The 21,641-nt window shown below is 37.5% G+C and overlaps 2 long non-coding RNA genes across 3 annotated transcripts in view; both read right to left on the reverse strand.

Annotated features, from left to right (window-relative positions):
• LOC138174473 (uncharacterized) overlaps nucleotides 1–21,641 on the reverse strand; it is a 140,734-nt gene that overhangs the window by 49,353 nt on the left and 69,740 nt on the right. The gene's annotated exons all lie outside the window — the stretch shown is intronic.
• LOC138174472 (uncharacterized) lies at nucleotides 1,733–19,675 on the reverse strand. Of its 2 annotated transcripts, XR_011171729.1 has the most exons (5): nucleotides 19,563–19,675; nucleotides 15,430–15,580; nucleotides 13,668–13,718; nucleotides 4,038–4,083; nucleotides 1,733–2,499 (listed from the first exon to the last, which is right to left on the reverse strand). It is a non-coding gene; the product is annotated as an uncharacterized lncRNA (long non-coding RNA). The 2 variants fall into 2 exon arrangements; XR_011171728.1 differs by lacking the exon at nucleotides 1,733–2,499 and having other exon boundaries at nucleotides 3,180–4,083.

The raw sequence follows: 21,641 nt of genomic DNA on the forward strand, positions 1-21,641 counted from the left end.
CATTACAAGGAACTTGGTGGGAGCTCCAGATCTATTCCTAAGTCCAGAACTCAGTGCCAAAAAGAAAATGTCATTTCAGAAAAGGATGTCATGGCATTCACACTGAGTTTTTATCTTCTCAAGAAGGGCACTGCCAGCAGGTTTTCCAGGTAATCTGCCATTTAATACAGCACTAATCCCCATTTTGATCAATTACTTGGTTGACAGAATCAAGATTTTATTTGTCATACATGTAAAGAGCATTACACTAGGAGACTGAGGTGAGACAAAGGGTGGAGAGCCTTCTTCTCCTATTGTATCCATTTACCTTCTTTCTCTAATGTGATCCCATGGAATCAGCATGACCTTATTTGTTAATGACTTAAAAGGGCCTTCACAGAATCATCCCCTCCTACTTCTTTGCATAGATGGTGGATGATATCTATGAAACACTATATTACAAGGCCAGTCTTTTTTAATATGTTAGTTGTGTTTTTAAATATTTAATAATAATTTAATATTATTTTAATATTAATAATAATATATTAAATAATTTAATATTTTATTTATGATTATATATTGGATGACTCTCTAGTAGGTCAGGAGGAGATGTAAGGAAATATGAATGAAGAAAAAACAATATATTTTAAAAATTATTTTTAAGAGTACCATCACAGGGTGAAAGCTGGCACACTAATCTCTGGGAACATTTTTTGCACCCTGTGATATTCACAAAACTTCCAGTTAGGAAAATGAGTATGCAATAGTGATTAAAGTGCCTCAGTTGGAGTCAGAGGCCTGGATTTGAGTCCTACGTAAGATATTCACTAGTTTTGACTCCTGGAGAAGCCAATTGAACTGTCAGTGCCTTGGTTGTCTTATCTTTAAAATGGGCCATGCTTGTATTATTGCACCTCACGTGCAATGAACTATGAATATGAACTATAACTATTGTTAAGGCTTCGGAACATACTATATGTGGTGATAAGTGACTTGCTCAAGGTCACAAATGTGGTAAAGCTCAGAGGCAGAATTTGAATATAGGACATCTCTCATTCGAACACTCTTTCATGATACCTCCCAGTGTTTGTTCTAGGATTTGATTATTTCCAGGTCTTGAGGAAACATTGGGGAATTTAATAGTTCATAAAAATAAGGAATAGATGCTAGGGGGAAATCCTGTTGGTTCATAGGATGCCTAAAGCTGATCTGTTTTCCTTCAAGGGATCTAGTTGAGTGATAGGTCAGGTCTCCAAGGCTCCATGGCCTCCATGCTACCAATTAAGTGCTTGGGGATGGTTTCAGGATGCCAGAGATTATTAAGGTGCCTTAGAGTTGGGAAGGGAAATTGAAACCCAAGAAGTACAAAATCCTAGGGATTCCAAACTTTGCCTTGACAAGGATTGAAAATTTAAAAAGTACCCATGGGATTATGATTTGAGGATTTTTGGGGTGTGTGTATGCTTATTTGGGGATAAAGGAAGCTAAACTCACCTTACTGCCAAATCACTTATGGCAATTTATTCTTTCTTCTTTCCTTCCATCCCACTATTGGAACATCATCCTATCATTTCCTGCTAACACCTTATCTATATTGTTTTCTCTCTTTTGAAGTAACTTATATGAATGTGACTCATGGAATAGTTAATGGTGAAGGAGTTGTAAAGCATAGACATTCCAATGCTTTGCTGGTGGAGCTATGAGTTGTCTAATCATTCTGGAACTGTTTGGAAATGTACTAGGAAAGAGACAAACATCTATTATCTCTTGAATCAGAGATACCACTGTTATGCATAAGCTCCACGGAAGTAAATGAGAAAAAATATCATTTTTTTGTACACCAAAATATTTATAGCAGTAATTTTGTGTTATCAGGACATGGAAATGAATCCCCATCAATTGAAAAGCAGCTAAACAAATTGTGACACATGAATGCAATAGAGAATTATTGCCGTGTAAGAAACAATGAAGATAAAGAATTCAAAGAAACATGGAAACATAGACAAACTACTTTTTTGGAAAAAAAAAAGGATATACCATCATAATGATTTTAAATAGGAAAAAATCCAAAGGTAATGACAAAATAATTAAAACTGAATTCTTCAAGATTATACTGACCCAGATTGGCCTTAAAGAAAGAGACATGAGAAATACTTTCCTTTTCTGGGGATGTGACATGAAATATAGCATATAATGTAGGACTTGGAAGATACTTTCATTAGTTTTACTAAACTACTTATCCCTCCTTTTTTATTCTTTGTTTTAAGAGATAGTTACCTGAGAGAAGGAAGACAAGGACTGTATTATGAAATAAAGATTATTTATGCAAATAGTTAATATTTTAAAATTATTTTTAAAAGGAAGTTGCCTTTAGTTGATACTTAGTGTTTTTTTAACCCAAAGGGTGGTGCTGCCACTCTCAGACCAAGTTGCGTGTGACAGAGGGAGAAAGATGTCATCATTCTTCTTCCAAGTGAAATGGAGGGAAGACTTCTCCAGTGTCCACTGCCCCATGTCTCCCTAGAAGCAACATGAAACTTTGAGGGAATGAAAGAAATCTAAGAACAAACCAAGCACTTTCTAGCTTTCCCAGATGAACATGAAAGAGATCTCATCTAAGATATGTGTAGCATAATGGACACCATGCTGGAATTGGTGCCAGGGAAAATTGGCTTCAGATCCTGCTGCCACCATAGCCTATATCTGTGTGACTACAGGTAAATCATTTAGTTTAAGCCTCACATTTCTAACCTGCAAAAATGGCACAATAAGACCTCTCTCACTGTATTTTTGTGGGGCTCAAATAAGATAATGCTTTACAAAGTCCTTATAAATGTCACTTTTATAGTCCTCAAGGCCATGCTTCCTTTATATATATATATATATATATATATATATAAAACACACATATACGCATATATGCACAAACATACATACACACATACACACAAATACACATGTGTGTATAGATACTATATATGCACACATATGTATACACGTATATAGTACACTTGTGTACATATGTCTCTATATATGCATATTCACACAATATATATATTTATAGATATAGTATATATGCATACACATATATACCATGTATGTGTATATATGTATGTACATGAATGTGTGTGTGCATATATTATATATCTTGAAAATATTCTCAAGTAATATATTGAGTTAAAATAATGTTAAATTTGATGTATTCCAAATGGCATATGTTTATATAATGACACTTCAGTTAATTTGAATGATAAGCATTTCAAGGAATTTGAGCCTGACAAATTGTCTGCTTACTTCAAGGTTAAAGAGAACTCTAGAGCAGCCCGTGTAGAAAAGGCCTTCTGAAATATTTCATCTTGTCTCATAGCTTCTTCAGAGGACCTTGAAAGGAAGCATGGTGGGATGGATAGAGCCAATCTCTGAGTCAGGAAGACCTGGAACTAAGTTTCATCTCTAACTCATACTGGCTATGTGACCCAAGCAATTACTTCATGTAACCTCTCAGTTCTCTAGACAATACCCTAAGATTATAAATTGCAGAGAAGGTGGTGATTTGCATTGATAGCAAGGGTTTTCTTACCTGGCAATCACCTATATGAATGAAAGACCAGGTCCAATTACTTACCCCTTTCCCTATATTGGACCCAATTTGGTCTTTCATGGAAAATGTTGGCTGAGACAGACTTACATGAGATTTACTATCTGTGTCACCTTGGATGAGTTACTTAATTCCTCTGGACTCCAGTTTCTTCATCTGTAAAATGATGGGGTTGGACTCTTTATTTCTAGGTGCAAGATCCTATAAAAGTTCCTTTGATTAGGAACATCACTAATTCTTCTTACACAACACTGAAAACACAGGAGATTGACCTGAGTGTGTATGAACCATATATATCCTGGAAATGAATTTTTACAAACATCCCTATTCTTTTAGCACACTCCTTGAAGGCTGATGTAAACAATCAGCACTATGTATGGTGGAGGCTGGCACATAAGAACATGGGGAAGGAAATTTGAAAGACAGATAACAAGAAGAGAGATGTGGAGCTGTAACATACATCGAAGGTCATTTGGTCCATCCCTCTTATTTTCCTGGTGAGAAAACTGGAAGAGAAAAAAGAGAAGCTTTGTCCAAGTTCACAGTGGAAAAGTCAGAATTGAAACATGGTTCCTTCAACCAGTGTCAAAGTCAGAATTGAAACATGGTTCCTTCAACCCCGTATCTAGCATTATTTTCACAGAAATGCGATGTCAATACCAGCTTTGCTAAATTGCTTTCTTATTTATAGTCTGTTCAGATGCAAGTTGGATGGATCCAGTTGACATTATTTGAGGGTGGTGGTTGAAACTGTTGGAACACAGTCAATTGAAACTGGAGGATGGGGAGAGGGGAGGGAGTCACTGTTTTTAGAACTTGTGATGTAATAGAGTGTGATATCCATTGTCACATTATAGATCTGGGGCTGAGAAACCAGCATTTTAGAGATGGTCAGTTTACTCTCAGGCATGGTTACAGGTTCTCAGATGTTGAAGAGAAATCATCTCATCTTAAAATGTTATGGACAAAATAACCTGTTTTTTTTTCTAGGCATGGATAATGGAGAGAGCAGAAGAAAACACAGGATCCAGTTAATTGTGCTTTTTATACCAAAATATAATTCTTTCTTAAAATAACAGCATGAATATTTATGCATAGCAATTATTGAAATTTGCATAATGCTTTGTAAAGAAGGTTACCTTCTACCTCTCACCTTGATCTTCCTTATTCCCCTTTAAGGAGACTTTTTAACTTAATCCTGATTATAATGCAAGTATCAAAGAGCTTATTCTTAGGGATCCTCTGATAGGGACAGTTTTCTTTTTGATGCCATTATTAATTGCCTTAACACAGTACCTTGAACATGGTAAGGTTTAACAAACATTTATAAAATGGTGAACCACAGATTTGACAATTTAAGGCCATGACCCCGCCTAAAGTTCTTAACCCCTTTTGCACAGAAGAAAAGTACTTGCCCTTCTCAAAGCTTTCCTTTGAGATAAATAGCTTCAAATATACAATTCTCATATCCTATGGGTTTATAATTTGGGCTTATCCTTTTCCAGTCAGGAAAAGATCACTATGACTGACTTATCTGAGTCCTCTCATCTCACCCTATGGAGATCTCCAAATTTACATTTAGATCATAGATCCAGAACTTGAAGGAACCTAATAGGTCTTCTAGTCTAATCCCCTCATTTTAAAGATGAAGAAACTGAGACCCCGGAAAATTAAGTGATTTTACCTGAGGATATGCAGGTAATAAGCATCAGGGGTAGGATTTGAACACATCTCTTTGTACCACACTTTTTTTTTTTACTAGAGTTGACCACTCTTACTTTTCCTTTCAACTTTAAGGTAATGCCCTATTGTGAATAGGCCTTGGAAGTTCTGGATTTGAATCTCACCTCTGACACTAAATAACTATGGGATTCGAGATAGAAGACAAAAGAACAAAACACCTCTCTTCTCCCCAGTTTTCTTAGCAGCTACCTAGCAGGGTTGTTTTTGAGGATAGAGGCAAAAGATATTTCTAGCACCCTATGCTCGTGTCAAAGTGCTACATAAATTGGAACAATTTACAAATAATTCTTAAAGGGGTGATACTATTTGACTTTCAGACAGATATATATTTAATATAAATTTAAATACATTTTCCTTCCATTCATATAGTTACTTCATGCTTTAGCCAAGTATGTCATCCTACATATTTGTTATTCAGTCATTTCAATTATATCTGACTCTGTGACTACATTTGGGGTTTTCTTGCAAAGATATTGGAGTGGTTTGCTATATGAAGTGACTTGCCCAGGGTCACACAACTAGTAAATTTCTGAGGGCAGATTTGACTCAGGAAGATGAATCTTTCTGACTCCAGACCCAACACTCTATCCACTGAACCAGCTAGCTGTCTATCCTACATTTGTATTCAATAAGAATGTTGTTAAAAATAATTAATGTCCCTCTCTTCTCCCACCAATCTCTTGATAAGGAAACAAAAATAATTTTATTAGAATTCTATATTGAGGGGCTGCTAGGTGGCATAGTGAACAGAGAACTGGCCCTGGAGTCTGAAGGACCTGAGTTCAAATCTGTCCTCAGACACTTAACACTTATTAGCCGTGTGACCTTGAGCAAGTCACTTAACCCCAATTGCCAAGCCTTCCCCTCCAGAAAAAAAACAAAAAAGAAAAAAAAAAAGAATTCTATGTTGAAAGTGATTGTTAGGATCTTCTATATTATTCTGAACACAGTGGGTATCCTTTCTAAATCAAATTGGTATGAACCTGGAGTACAGCCTATAATCATGGCTGTATTCCCACATACAATATGACAATAATTTCTGACATTTCTATACCATTTCAAGGTTTACAAAGGCCTTCATGTACCAATCTCATTTGATCTTCACAGCAACCCTGGGGTGAGGTGCTGTTATGATCCCCATTTTATAGATGAAGAAACTGAGTCTCAGAAAGGTAAAGAGATATGCCCCGGGACACACGGCTTCTCTGATGCAGTATTTGAATGCCATTCTTCCTGTCTACAAGCCCAGCACTCTGCCACAGATTGCTGTCTCTAAATGCATATACAATTTTCACCTTTCAAGGAGTCTCATTTTAGAGATGTGCCCTACATTCGGAACAATATTGGATTACATTCTAATGTAAGACCAACAACAAAGCCAGCTTCCTTTTTAAGACACTGCCAAGTAGTCTCAGCATGTTGTTTCTATTTGAACATCGGCGTTTGCCTATAATCAGTGTCTAGTTTTGTCTTTTATCCTCTTCTCCTTTCTTTATAATTTCCAAAAAGAAAGTAGACTTAGTGCCCTTAAGCCTGTGACGATGCCAATGATGAGTTTCCTCTAGTTTTATAAAGGGAACACATGGATTACAGTGGGCTGGTGACTTAATGTATCCACACATGTCATTTTCAAATGGTGCTGACAAGAATCCCATTGTTCTACCTTGTCTCTGACTTGGGAAGGCTCGTGTACAAGTGACTGTGACACACAATGTAAGGAACAGCTGACATCATCCTGTGGTAGAATAAAATGTTTAAACCCCTTTTTACAGATCTCCCCCTGTATCACTCTGGGCAAGCCAAACTGAACCTCAATTTCATTATTTGTAAAATGATGACTCAGTGATCTCAAAGGGCTTTCCAGCTCTAAATATAGGAGCCTATGTGATGGGTGGTTGAAGGATCTGAGGAGATGAGGATGCCCTAGGAAAAAGGAACCTTAGAAATGATCAGCCTTCACATATTGGGAGTGCTATTGTATAGAAGAAAGATTAGCTTTGTTCTTCCCCTAGAGGGTAGAATTAGAGTCAATGGGCGGAAGCAATATAAAGACAAATTTAGACTTGTTCTAATAAAAGGTTTCCTCACTGCTACTGCTTTCCCAAAGTGGAAAGAGCTACCTTTAGAGATATTGGGCTCCTCTCCACTGAGGGTCTTCAATCAATGTCAAGGGTTCTGTACAGGGCATTCTTGTCTAGGTGTGTGTGAGACCAGATTGCAACTGAGGTCTCTTCCAACTCTGAGCTTCTGGAATTCTGACCTTTAGGGCTCTAGTTGTTTGTGGGGCTAAAAATAGTCATTGTGAGTTGGATGAACCTAAACTTTCAGTAAAAGTTGGCCATGGTACATCTAGACCTGCTAACTTTAGCCAAAATACCGTGGTGATACTTGACTGACAAAGCCACATCTTTCAGACACAGATTGTATTCTTATGAGCAAAACTATAAAAGTCATATTTTAGATAGGAGTCATCTCCCTGCTCTCTCCAAAACATGAATTCAAACAAATAATTCTAAGAACATTTATTTAGCACTTCAGCATGTGAACACCAGAAAAAGAACTGACTTCCACAGAAAGAGGAGGTGTTTGAGTTCATTGGTTTAAAGAACTTTATCTACCAGTTCAAACCAGAACCTTCTCTGCATTTTAAAGTCTTAGAGAGTTGCTGGGGATATTAAGAGGTTAAATGACTTGCCCAGGGTCTCACAACCAATATGTATTAGAGGTAGCATATCAACCCGAAGTCTTCCTGACTCTGAGGCTGGCTATCTATAGATTATTCAATGTAACCTTTCCTGATATTCAATATGTTTTAAATATCATCACCAAACATGGAATATATTCAAAACATTCAAGTCAAGTTAGTCATGATGAATAGTTTCATTTGACTGAAAACATAAACCCAATCCTTACTTAAGGAACTTCTAGCCTCTTAGACATGACATTGTTCACTGAGTCAGTCAGACTCCTCTGTTGATAAAGACAAGATAGGACCTGTCCTTGCCTCTGAATTAATTTCATTTGTTTTTAGACATGTTTAGTCTCACTTTCATCTACTGCATTAATTGCCATTAGAGACAAGGGCTCTTGCTGGTAAATTGCATACCCAGCAGACTGGAGTACAAGAGATTAAGAGGTAATTGGATCACAGTTTTACATGGGGAAAAACCCACAAAGATGAAATATCCATTTGTTAGGCATATCCCAGGAGGACTCATGAGATTACACTGGCCGCATAGAGTAGATGATTACGTCAATAAACATCACGTCATCCACACTGATGTAAATATTCTTCTGCTGGTAAATCTGAACTAATGATTTGTCCACTGGTGATTCAATGATGATGCTGATGATGCTGATATTAGTGTTACCAATGCCTTTTGTGTTTTATAGTTAGAAATACACTCACCTAAACTCTCCCATGTAAGCTTCCTAGAAAGAACCATGATATACATAGGCAGTATAGTAGTGTGTATTAAGGGCTGGATCTAGAGTTAAAAAGAAATGCGTTCAGTTCTCACCACTGATACTAACTCAATGAGTGACCCTAGGTAGATTTGCACCTGTGGATAGAACACTGGATGTGAAGACAAATGATTGGGGTTTTCATCCCAGTTGTAATACTTGCTTCCTGTATCACTTTGTGCAAAGTCCTTTCCCCTCTCTGGTACTCATTTCCCTCACCTGAAAAATGAAGATGTTTAACTCATTAAAGCTTTTATTAAATCCTTTCAACTCAAAGTCTATAATTCTAATTCCATTGAACCCTTTGGGTCAAATGTAACTAGAATTTTACCAATACTTTACCACTCTGTATACAAGAGGTTTACAAAAATGGGGTTTAGGTACCTGCAGAAGGCTTTGGCACCACCCCAAAGGGTGTGTCATCAGTCAAGAAAAATATAGGAAGATTGATTGCATCTGACCTTCCCTATCACAGGTTTGTCTCCGGCAAAACCCCTTATTGCTAAGTACTTGTTCACTCAGTAGCCTCCTGAGTTCCCTACCTCAGGTGTCTTTCTTTCCTAATCCATCTCAAAACTGTTAAAGTCAGTTTCCTAAAGCTCAAGTCTGATCAAATCATTCTTACTCCATCAACTCCAGTGGCTCCCTATTGATTTAGTATAAGATTGTACTTTGTCTCATTCCTCTTTGCATTTCTATTTTTATAAATTTCATAATATACTTAAAGATGAGCATGACATGGCATCTTGTAATGCATTCAGAAATAACCTTGAAGTCAGGAAGTTTTGGGATTCAGTCTCATTTCTGACACATTCAGGCTTCAGGTCCTTGGGCAAGTCACATAACTTCTAAGTGTCCCCAGCAACTTTCTTCAGACTATAAGTTACAGAGAAGTCAACCATCTGAATCACTAAGAGGATTTCCCTCACCTAGGAATTCCTCATACCAAGAAAATTAAAAGTCTAGTTTCTATTCCTATAATATTTTATACAATAGTATCTGTATATCACTTATAAACATATTACTTATTTTGGGGAAGAGAGCTCAAAATAGTTTTGCTGGTAGGGATGAGGGATCAAAAATATTTGGAGACCATCACTGCATTTAATGATGATTATTTAAAAGTAAGTCAACTGAAGTGGCAGCAGAGGTGCCAGAAGTCATGAAGTGTCAGGGATCTACTAAACAAGCAATTGAACCTTAGAATTCATATAGAATCTCATTTTACAGATAAGGAAATTGAGGCTCATAGCAGTTAAGTGACCACAATATGGTCACACAGCAATTGAGTGCTCCTTGAGAGCAGGGACTTTTTTCATTTTATATTTGGGGACCCATCAATGGCCACCATGTCTGATATATAGTAGGTATTGAATAAAATTATGTTGATCAATGGATTGATTTGTAAAGATTTTAAAAATTTTAGAAGCTCTTGGCCGACACTATGTACTTAAGTCCTACAATAACACTAAGATATGGACTTTGTAGGAATGTTGTTGTTGTTGTCATGGTTGTTTAGTCACTTTTAGTTGTATATGGTTCTTTGTGACCCCATTTAGGGTTTTCTTGGCAAAGATATTGGAGTGGTTTGCCATTTCCTTCTCCAACTCACTTTACAGATGAGGAAACTGAGGCAAACAGGGTTAAGTAACTTGCCTACAGTCACACAGCTATTAAGTGCTTGAGGCTAAATTTGAAGTCAGGTTTTCCTGATTCCAGACCAAATATTCTATTCACAGTGCCACCTAGCTGCCTGTATTATAGTATAATTCTCCTCATCTTACAGGCACAATACAGGTTAAGTGCCTTGCCCATAGTCATCCATTTAGTAAAGGTGGGATTTTAACCCAGGTTTTTCTTAAATAGTGCTTTTACCTAATCATTATGCTAACTGTGAAGGAATGCAGAGAATGTGACTTTAAATTAAATTTAGCATTGAGAGCATGAGTCCTTAAATGAAAGTAAAAAATGGTGAGGTTTATAAATTGGGTACTAGATTTAACATTTCACCTTTACTAATATTTTCTCCCTTTGATCTGTCATTAATTGATAAGTAAAGATTAGTGTGACATGAAGAAACAATGCATTTTGTTATGTGGAATCAAGGAAATTTATTGAAGGGAGGAAGAACTGGGAAGACCTCAGGAACTAACTAGTTCACATCTTTAATTTTATAGATAAGGATGCCAAAGCATGTAGAAAGAATTTATTTTGGCCAAAAATCATGCAGTAACAAAGTGTCAGAAGTGGGTGTTCTGTCTCCATGACAAGGTACTGTCCGTTCCCCCCCCCCCCCATCACTTTAGCCCATGTTGCCTGACTGATCAGTAAAACAGTTTAGGATTAGGTTATAGGAGCAGAGAAAGAATGAGGTATATGCTAGAGCATTAATTTTTATGTATGTGTAAATATCACTGTTCTTCAAGGGTTTCAAATGATATAATGGAGGTCAAGAACTTTGTAAACTTTAAAGTGACTCCATAAGTCAACCAATTTGTTTAAAAAAAAAAAAAGGTCTGTTATTCCCATAATGATGAACTTTGTTCACTTATGCAAATTGCTACCCATATATAATTTAGGAGTGAATATCAAGATTACTATATACGTCACCTATGATCACAAAGCCAGAATATATCAAACACAAGATTTGAATTCAGGTCTTTCTACCACTAGCCCTCCAATCACTGTTGCACCCATCTTCACGGCTTATGTCTTTGGTTATGCTTTGAATTGGGGTAACTAACCCATAGTAGAAACATTAACAGCAAAATTAGGGCTAGAGACAGAAAGTACGCCCAGGTTCTTCTTGTCCAAAGAGTACTTTGGGGGAAAAAGGGTTCCATTAGATTGAGAATGTTGTGAAAGTGCTGGCTGACTGCCTCGATTTAATTTTGGGTATTATTCCTGTGGTGTCCTAGAACATGTACTATTTACCTGTTCAAGCACCCTTGATGTACTCATTTGACTCTCTACTTTTGCAATCCATACATTATCTTGATAGTCTCATTATTCCTTCAACCTTTGTGCTTACTTATAGAAGTGCCAGCAAAGAAACCAAGAGAACACCTTATAATTGAATACCTTAATCAAGCCCAAAGCATTGTCTTTTTCTGAAACTTTTCCAGGATGAAATACTGAGAATCTCAGTAGCTATGTGCAAATTAACCTGCAGATGAAGATCTTGGCTATTTTTTTTGTAGTTCTTTTTTTGGGGGGGGGAAGGTAAAAAGAGGAATATGGAGTATAACTGGTCTCTATTAGCATCTCTATGAGATGCATGAAGAAAAAGGTTATAGAAGGTGGCAAGTAAAGTCCCTTACATTTCTATATTTCCATGATACTTCAGAAATATACCCCTCTTCCATTGTAGAATATGGAATATCCCCCCATGATACTCTTGTACCCCATCCTATTATATATCATTCACCATTCATAGATCATAGAACTTGTTTCTGTCATACAGTAAAATAACTGGCATTTGAAATTGCTGCTGGAAGGAATTTTGCCATATCAAAGTCATTAACTTAAATTTCACTCAGAGTAATGCATAAGAATCATGGGTGAATTTCCCTCTTCATTTTTCCCCTCGGGTGATTCATTTTGTTTGAACTCCCAAGTGATTTCTCAAAAATTGGAAGAGGCCATTTAAAAAGCAGAGAAGATGTGGCTTAAAAATGATAGGTTAAAAAAATATAAGTCACAGAGAAAGTGTACTGTATAAGGGCACCAAATGATCAGGGAGTGTCTGGGGACTGTGGAATCAGCACTCTAGAGTTATAAAGCAAGAACAGGACTTAAAGGCTATTTATCCTTTAAGAGATGGGTGGGGGGAAGGGAGTGTTCTTTCTTTCTCTATATCTATAAGAAAAAAATGTTCAATCAAGGAGGAAGTGCAGTGAGTAATAAGAATGAGACTTTAAACTTTTGAGTGGAAATGGGAAAGTATCATTCATTTGTCCTGAAGAAGAGAGTTGTATGGTGGCTTCCTTAGACTCCTCAATTGTTTTTCTTTAAGCAATTGGGGTTAAGTAACTTGCTCAAGGTTACACAGCCAGTTATTTCTGTGTGTGGTGCTGAGTGTCTGAGCCCGGGATTCGATCTCCAGGTCATCCTGACACTGGAGCCAGTGCTCTTACTCTCTGTGCTACCTGGCTGCCCACCTCAATTTTTTTTAAAAGCCAATAGAGTAATAAAATGTGCTATAAGAAATGGCAAAAAGGAGACATTCACGGAAGTATGGGAAGACTTATATGAACTGATGTATTGTGAAATAAGCAAAACCAGGAAAGTAATATGTCCATTGGAACATGGACCGAAACATGGACAGAAAAAATGGAAAGAAAAATAAAATGAATATTGCAAAGTTGTAATAACCAAGCTGAGAAACTGTACATCTCTCCTTTTATTGAAGGGATGAAGGACTAGGTATAGAATGCTTTATATATTGTTGGACACTATTAATTTTCCTAGATACTTTTTGTTACTGTATTAGTGGTTGAGTTTTGGGCAGGGAAAAACTCACTGGTTGAGAGAGGTATATTTAATCAATTAATTGAAACATATTTTGTTTCTTAAATATTATCTTTAAAGTATCTAAGATCTAAGATCTTCTCGCCTTCCCATCCACCCCAAAATGAGAATGCAAGAAAGATAAAACTCATTACAAATACATATATCAAATTAAAACAAATCTCCTTGTCGCCATGTTCCTGCTCCCCACCGCACCAAAAAAATGATCTCATTTTACATTCTGAATCCTTCAGGTCTCTGTCAGGGGTGACTACCATGTATCATGGTAAGTCCTTTGGAATCCTTATTGGTGATTATGCCAATAAGAATTCAGCACAATAGTATTTCATCACATTTGTATACTATAACTTACCATCCATTCACCAATTTGTGGATACTGCCTTCAATTCCCATTCTTTGCCACCTCAAAAAGAGCCATAAACATTTTTGTACATTGTTAGAGTTTATTTTGTTTAGGAATAATCCCTCCTTTAATCTATCATTAAATTCCTCCTCCCTTTCTTTCCAGTGAAATATCTTTCTATGTGACATACCCATCTCTCAGTGAGTCTATTCTTCCTTCTTTTGCCCAGTTCAGATGACAGTGAAGTTCAATGTCAACTTCTTGCCCACTCCCTCTTCTTTCTACATATCTACTTGTGCACTGTAATTATGTGAGATAATTTACCCTAACTCTCCTTTCCCTTCTTAACACTCCCCCACAACAACTCCCCCTTCCCCTCTATCTTTCTATTATTTTCCTAAAATCATCAGGATATAACAGAACCACTCCCCAGCTTTGTCTAGTTGGACTCCTGATGATGATAGGGTTCAGAGGGGGCACACGTATCATTTCCTCATATTCGAATGTAAGCAGTGGATTCTTGTTTAACCTTTCATCATTACTCATTAATGTTTACCCTTTTATGCTTCTCTTCACTCCTATGCTTGAAGTTCAAAGTTTCTCCATAGCTCTGATCATTTCATCAGGGATTCTTGGAAGTCCTAAGTCCTCTAGTTCATTAAAAGATCATTTTCCTCCCTGTAGTATTATACTCAGTTTTTTTTTTTTGCTGTTATTCTTTCCTGTAAGCCCACATCCTTTGTTTTCTGGAATATTGTGTTCCCTATTCCCGTTGCTTTAAAGTGGTGGTTACTAAATTGTGTTGTGATCCTGATTGTGACTTCTCAGTACATACTTGTATTCTTTCTTTCTGGAATCTTGCAGCATTAGTTTCTTTGAACTTTGGATTTTGGTTCTGATGTTCCTTGGAGTTTGTATTTGGGGGTTTCTTTCAGGAGGTGAGTGGTAGATCCTTTCTATTTCCACATTACCCTCTTGTTCTAAGAGATCCGGGCAGTTTTCTTTAAAGATTTGTTACAATAAGATGTCTAGGCTCCTTTTATAACCACAGTGTTCAGAAAGTCCAGTAATTCTTAATTTTTTTCTCCATCTGTTTTAGGTTAGTTATTTTTACTTTGAGATATTTTACATTTTCTTCCATTTTTTTCAACCTTTTGACTTTGCTTCCCTATTTCTTGTCACTTCATGAACCCACTGGCCCCTCTGTAGTCCATTTGAATTTTCAGGGAGCTTGTTACTTGGGCAAGATTTCACAAGTCTTGTACCAAGCTATTAATTCTCTTTCTAACACTTTCTTCCAGAGCTTTCATTTCTTCATTTTTCTTCAAGCACTTTCATTCCATTTACAAAAACGTTTTCAACATAAAAAAACACTTGTTTCACCTCTTCTAGGAATTCCAGTTGAGTTTGTTTCCAAGCTGTATTTTCCTCTAAGGAATTGCTTGGGGTTGTTTTTGACCCACTCTCTTTTTTTCACATTTGGACTTTGTGCATCCCTGACACCATTATGGTGCCCATTATAATGTAGTCCTTTTTTTATTGGTTGACCTACTTCCTGACTTTGGACTGAGCTCTTTGGTGCTACTAGAGGGAAGTTCTAGGCTGATCCTGGTGCTTCTTTCTTAAGATATTGAGTTTTATGCTATTCAAGGATTTCAGGGTCAAACTGGGGACCTGCAAGCTTTCAGTGCTCCCAAAGAGGTGTGATCCAAGGTGAGGTTTTATTGCTGCCCATGTACTACCCCTATTCTGAGCACTGCAAATTTCTTACCTGGATTCAGTTCTTTGCAAGTAGACTTCTGCTAGACTCTGCCTCCATCAGTCAGTTAGAAAACTCTATTAGTTCAAAGTGGCAGAATTGTAGGCTCCACTTTCATCTGGTTTTTCTTCCTTGGTCATTCTTCTGCAGCATAAGCTAGATTCTGGAAATGAGACCATGTTACCAATTTGGAGTCTGAGCCTCCCCACTGTTCCTGCCGATTTCTGAACTTTCTCTTTTCTTGCAACAGTTCCCAAGGCCTCTGTCCATAGGAAAAGCAATGCACCAGTACTTCCTCACATCTCATTCTCACTCCATCCTGATTCTGTAATGCAGGATTAAGTAGCAGGTAACAAAGCAGAGAGTTAGTCCCCATGTTAGTGCCCTGTTATGGGTCTGAGGTAGCCCTAGTATGGGTCTGGGACCTCCAGGCTCTCTCTAACTGCTAGGATCCTCTGCATGCTTTGTGATTCTGCCTTGACCCTGTCCCTGTGTCTGCAGACCTCTCTTCCTATACCATGTCCTCCAATGCCAACCTATTCCAGAAAAAGGACTTAATATGTATTTTTTCTGGATTTCTCCCTCTTGATTCAGTCTGGTGCATTGTGTACATCTGTCTGGTGGCATGAGGAAAAGATTCTCAGCTATATTGCATCTTTTCTTCTCTACCACCTTGGCTCTACCCCCCTCAACAAGTGTTTGTTAAGTAATGTGCAGTCATGCTGGGTGTGAGAACTCCAATGATTAAAGTGCCTGATCTCTAGGAAAAACTTGTATTTCATTAGGGGAGGAAATATGTGCTTAGTAAATAGCACAAATAAAAATAGAAATAGAAAATAAAAATAAATTCAGAAATTCATGTGCTTTACAAGCAAATGGCATCAATATATTTCAATGTAAAAATAAATTTAACAGTATAAAAGTTCTAAATGGGCATTCCTGTGATCCTTGAACTTCTTCTCCCTACAAAGTTCTCAATACGTTAGACTGTCTGCACTATGAATGGTAATTAGGCAGATTCTCGGTTTTACCAGTGTGGATATAAGCTTTAGTTGATAGCAAAATACAACTATCGCAGGGTTTCTCATCCTTTCAATCTTTGTGCATATGAATCCTCTATGAGAAAACCATCTAATTTGCTAGGAACCTTCCTCTTATTGTTGTTTGTTGGCTTTCCTGTATCTTAAGGGTATAATGGTACTCTTCAGCTTGTTTACCCGTTATTTCTTATTCTAAAGACGGGACGATAAGTGGTCAACCTATTGGATTTTACAGTCCCTTATGTCCTTGTGTGGCAGAAATGCTGGGTTTGCAATCAGACAAACTGGGTTCCAATCTCCATTCTGCTACTTACTGCCTTGGGGACATTTAACCTTTCTGTGTCATGGTTTCCCCATCTGCTTCCTCCCTCTATGACCTCAGAAATCTGTTTCAGCTTTCAATTTATGATCATAATGATGGCTCTTTATGCCAGTTCTGCCAGCTTAGTCATCACTGTGACCCGCTTAGACCTCTTGGACATCTTCCCATCATTTCTTAAATTACGTGGAAGTTTGACTTCTTTTGAGATCATCAGGCTCGATTACTCACATCACTGATTGTGGTTAAACAGACAAATTTTGAGATCACTAATAAGGTGCTGAAATCTCCAGAGTTGTAGCCTATTCTTAGAACTATAAATTAGATTCTTTTTTTCTAATCTGAGGGAAAAAAATTGTGAATTGATGAGTGCATGGCCCATGACAGTGTCAGGACATTAAGTCCAAAAAAGAGGCATTGAGGTAAGGGATCCATTATCGCAGCTTCCTGGAGTTGGGAGAAGAAATAGTCTTGTTCCATGACCATGGAAGATTAGAAGAATTTGAGACACATGGAGGGCATTTTTGAGGCTATGACAGTGAAGAAGTATTCCTCCCTGTGTTTGGGCTCTGGGTCAAAGGCCCAACTGCTTTGCCTTCATTAAACCTTTATCCATACTCTTACTTTTACTAAATTTAGGGCCCAGATTCTTATTTGGTTCATTTTTTGTTTTTGTTCCTACCCTTCTCTATCCTATATTTTTAGGATCAAGAATAACTAGATGTAGGGGAGGCCAGGTAGCACAGCGAGTAAGAGCACCGGCTCCAGTGTCGGGATGACCTGGGGATCGAATCCAGGCTCAGACACTTAGCACCACACCCAGAAATAACCAGCTGTGTAACCTTGAGCGAGTTACTTAACCCCGATTGCTTAAAAAAAAAGAATAACTAGAGAGAACCTGAATTTATTGAAATGATTTATTGGCTCACCATAGCTCACTTGTGAAAATACAAATATTCTTGGGAAAGGCATTGTCACTTCTGTCATTGACTCCATGCTGCACTGTTAATGAAGAACCTGAGAACAGGTTTTGACCAGGGCAGAAGCATTAAACTTACCAATAAGAACAGAGAAGAGAAAGGCTGAATACTACTAAATAGGAGAGAAAGAGGGATTCTGAAAATACCTACTTCACAGTTTGACCTAAGGGTGGGCCTGCTCTTTGCAATATTTCAACCTTGCTGAGTTTCCATTAGCACCAACCCTTGTGTCAGAACGATGCAATCAGTACCTATGATTAACCAGGGCAATGACACTGGGTGACTTAATTTCCTTGACTCAGCCCAGATTACAAATAATGTATCTTCTCAGAGGTCTGACTCTTCCTAAAATGGTTTCCTTTAAAGCCCCTTAGTTAACATTAATCATACCTAGTCTTTGATGCCCAGGAAGCAGGTGTGGTTACCCCAATGTCCTGGCTGCAGGAACAGAAATAAAGTGAGGTTATGGGAGCTGGGAAGGTTCACAAAGAGAGCTGTTACAACCCAGGGCAGGATCCAGGCTCTGATAACACTAAATCTGTCTCTCTAGCTCAGCTGCCTGCATACTAATTAAATGAGGATGAAAGAAAGACACATGAATCAGTGTTCTCTGTATGCATAAGAACTTTCTCTCTTTTTCTCTCTCCTCTCTTCTTATCTCTCTCTCTCTCTCTCTCTCTCTCTCTCTCTCTCTCTCTCTCTCTCTCTCTCTCTCTCTCTCACACACACACACACACACAAACACACACACAAACACAATTACAATGTTTGAGGAAGCCAGAGAATAAAAACAAGAGCAAAGATGAGAAAACAAAGTTGTGAAAGAAGGGTGGTCTTTTAGCATAGGTATAGCAATAAATATGTTAATTATATATTATATTACATACATTATATAATATATAAATAAAATAATATTATATAATATATTATATATATATTAAAATAAATATAAAAATAGGTATAGCAAAAAAAAAACAATGGCCATTTGTAACCTTTGTAATATGGTTGTCTTTCTGACTTCCACCTTTCTGTGAATGGCATTACATTTTCCCTGGTAGTCAAGTTCCTGGCATGGTCCAGTAGACACAGTTTTGGGCCATAAGATCTGGGTTCAGTGCCCAGATCAACTACTGATTAAAGTGCTGCTATCCAACTCTAGAATGAAAATTAGCCAGAAAGGCAGCTTGAGCCTGGATTGTGTTCACTTCTGTATCCTAGGGGAAGAAATCTAGTCTTCTTATTTCTCTCTTCATGATTAGCCTTACAGTTTGGGGAAAACTAACTAGCCAGGATACACATTGCTGAGCTAAGGGACAGTCTTTTTTGAATTCATGATTGATTTTTCAGGAAATTCAGCCATTACCTACATTCCATACCCTCAACAACATAAAAATAAGGTGGTTGTTATGAGATGGATAAAGGGAGGCCTATAATAGTTAGTTTCTCATAATTAAACAAAGGATTACACATATTAAGTAAACCTGGAAAATTTTCATTATTTTAGGGTGGCAGCCTTCTCAGTTCAAATGCTAATAATGTTACTAAGAAGAACCTTATTAAAAACACCATTATTTTTTCTATTAATGGAACCACCGACCTTCCAGTCACACAAGTTCACAATGTCTGAATATTCTTTTAATGTTCCCTCTCCATAGCCTCCCATATTAAACCAGCTGACAAGACTACCTCCATAGCATCTCTTGTATCTGCTCCTGTCTTCCGACTTATAGGGCCTCTACCCTGCTTCTGATGGTCATCATCTCTTCCTAGACTATTGCAGGACCCCATTCCTATTGGTAACCTTACCTCCATTCTATTTCCTCTCCAATGCATCCCTCATCCAGCTGCCAAATTGTTATTTCTGAGCTGTAAGCTCAGGTCTGACCATATCCCTCTGTCATTCAAGAAGCTTTGGTGACTATCTGCTTCCTCTTGGGTAAAATTCAAGATCACCTGTTCACAATTTAAGCCCTTCACATCTGGTTTCAATTGACCTTTCCTGGCTTATTGGACATTGTACTCTACACTCCATTGCCCAGCCAAACTGATTTTTTTTCTTCCTATTTACAACATTCCATCTTCCTTCTCCAGATCTTCTCTGGGGCCACACACTATGTCTGAGAATGCCATCCCATATCAACTCCAGTTCACAGAATCCTTACCTTCTTCAAAGCTCAGCACAAATGGTGACCCCTATAAGCAAGCCCCATTCAGTCCCCTAAAATTACCTGATGTTTACTTTGCATTTATTTATCTGTGTCCATGTTACTCTCCCTCAACACAGTTTACATTCCTTGGAAACTTAATTAAAGGCTGAAAATCTTTCATTTTTTACTTTGTATTCCATGTCCTAGCACTGCAGCTACAACATGATAGGTTATTAATCAAAGCTCTATAAATGAATGAAAAAAATGGATAGATCTATGGATGAATGAATAGATGGATGGAAGGACGTAACTTACAGTGGGGTATAAAGAAGCCTATAGAGGTTCCTTGCAAAAGTAACAAGGGATGGGGGAAACAATTGAACTTTGAGGATGCAAATAATAAATTTACAATGGTTATACCTCAAAGAAAACTACTAACTCTTAACATGTTAAAATTCTATGTTATACATGTTCTAAAGTTGCTTCTACTTAGGAAAGGAATGTGCCCAGTGATGGTCATAAATACTTAACAACTGGCTTTCTGGGGGGAAAAATGCCTGTAGGACACACTTTTAAATTTAAACTGCATCCTTAACATTTTCCCAGTCACTTTCTTAAGTCTAGACAATCAGTAAAACAATAAATTAGGCTTTGTTTTGCAGTATTTGCCTATTTCTGAGGTGTAAATGTTCACAATGAAGTGAACATTAAACAATTGTATTTGGAGTCAGTTTCAGAACACTACTTCATTTACCTAAGTGAAGGTGGCTGATATTTTAAATAATCAGTTGGGATAAATGAATCCCATCCTAACTGATGGACTTTTACTAAGCCTCGCTTGATCAGGAAATTAATTACTTAATTCATTAATTACTAGAGTCTTAAACCTTCAGGTGGATTCCACCAATTTCATAAGTCACTGACCACCCAGTATTCCTCTTAAATGGTCTGCCAATGTCCATTTCTTTACAGTTCATTCCTTTCTATACAACACTACCACAGTAAGAGAAAAAAATTATAGACTATATGAGCATTGCGTCACTTGAGACCCAGGAAATGGCACAATTTTTTTTTTCCATTCTCATAAGTTACTCAGAGCCAGTTACCCTTCTTTTCTGCCATTCTTTTTTTTCCATTTTTCAAATGCTTTATTAACTTTTGATTTACATCATTCATTTCTGCCAGATTTTAAGTTACAAATTTTCTCCCCATTTTTGCCCTACCCACCACCCCAAAACAGCAGTCCCACAGGATATCCCCTCCTCCAATCTGCCTCTCTCCCATAACCCTTTTGACTTTTCAAGTAGGCCATGAGGGATCTCTATGTCTCAGTGCCTGTATATCTTATTTCCCAATCACATGTAAAATAGTATTATTAATAATAATATATATATATTTAAACATTTGATTTTAAAACTTTGAATTCCAAATTCATTCCCTTCCTCCCTTGTCACCCACCCTTACTGGGAAGATAAGCAGTTCAGTATAGGTTGTACATGTGTGGCTAATGCAAAAGAGTAACATAGTAGATATATTGTAAAAGACTGATTATATTTCCCTCCTTCCTATCCCACCTCCCACTTGTTCTATTCTCTACTTTGCTCCCGTCCCTTTTCAAAAGTGGGTGCTTCCAAATTCCCTCCCCCCCAGCCTGCCCTACGTTCCATCATCCGCCCTCTCATCCCCTTCCCCCCTACTCTCCTATAGGGTGAGATACCCTATTTAGTGTGTATTTCAT

This window comes from Petaurus breviceps, unplaced genomic scaffold, assembly GCF_028583685.1.
Source record: "Petaurus breviceps papuanus isolate PSGF00001 unplaced genomic scaffold, PetGlider_PUasm1.0 688, whole genome shotgun sequence".
Lineage (NCBI taxonomy): Eukaryota > Metazoa > Chordata > Mammalia > Diprotodontia > Petauridae > Petaurus > Petaurus breviceps.